Raw genomic sequence first — 1296 nt, 5'->3', positions numbered from 1 at the left:
ACCTCACCCACAGCTGCTGTCCTGGGTCAGTGAAAACCCAGCGTTCACCTCTCACCTCCAGGGGGGAAAGCCCCTTTCTCCTTCTGCTGTCTGGCCACTTTGCTGTCCACTTGCCATTTCCCCCGTCGCCGCTCTGCTAGCCACCCTCTCTGCTCTGGGACATCTTGTGGTCCCACCAGGAGCGGAACAGGCTCCCTAACAGCAGGGCCACCCAGAGGATTTGGGGGCCTGGTGCAAAGTCAGGGAGCCTGCTGTGGCGCTTGTACTCACTGGGCGGCGTCCAAGTCTTCAGTGGCAGCAGGTCCTTCACTCGCTCCACGTCTTCTGCAGCACTGAAGGACCCGCCCGTGAAGTGCATCCAAAGACCTGGACTAGATCTGGCTCCAGTTCACACTGTGGATGCTCAGGCACTAAGACTACAATAATAACAACAACAACTGCACAATGCTTGCATAGTTGGCAGGATTTGAACCTGCATAGGGAGACCCCAATGGATTTCTAGTCTATCACCTTAACCACTTGGCCACAGCTACTTAGCATACATTGGTTTCACTACATGATGATTCTGTTCTCACTGAATTGTCACTTCCAATTGTTTGCTCAGACCAGCTTCCCCAGCACATTCATGGCTGCGCATCAGTGTAAGTGTGTCCTTGGCTGAACAGTGAGAATTCCTGCCCATTTCCCTTCCGGCTGGAGCAGGATGAGAGTGTGTTTGTGTGAACGACATTGCTGTAGAGTGTTGTTCATTCCCCACTCTGACAATTCAGACAGTCCCTTTCCTATTCGAATCTCCACCATATCATTCCAATAGCCGGGGGCAGGATTTCTCTGGGGCACTGAAATGTTTCACGGTTTGGTGTGTGAGCTCAGCCTTGCATTCCATCCCTGATGTTTCATGGACTAACAGCAGCAGAAAGAAAGAGCCGAGCCAATATCTCCCTGGCAGGGATGCAGGTGCCATGTCCCCTCTGTCTGACCATTGCCATTGCAGGAGAGAAGGGTTCACTGGAATCGAATGCCCTGGCGCAGACCAGAGACACAGGGAAGTTTTGCTGTTCATGGATCTGTGCAAAGGAAATTGTGTCTCCGTGTGAAATTGAGGTGGGAAATGAAACGTCCACATGGTGGCCCAGTGCCCTAAGGAATATGGGTGAAGGACTCAGGCTGGGAAATGATTTAACAGGGGTTTGTTTCAATTTATTGCCCTGATTAAAAACTATGGCTAAAATGCAGCCATGTTGTTAGTACTTATACCTGTGTAGGGACACCGCAGTGGGTGTCAAGTCCATTGCC

Source organism: Gopherus flavomarginatus, assembly GCF_025201925.1.
Source record: "Gopherus flavomarginatus isolate rGopFla2 chromosome 13 unlocalized genomic scaffold, rGopFla2.mat.asm SUPER_13_unloc_1, whole genome shotgun sequence".
In the NCBI taxonomy this organism is placed as follows: Eukaryota; Metazoa; Chordata; order Testudines; family Testudinidae; genus Gopherus; species Gopherus flavomarginatus.
The sequence above is the reverse complement of the archived record's forward strand: the minus strand, read 5'-3'. Positions refer to the sequence as shown.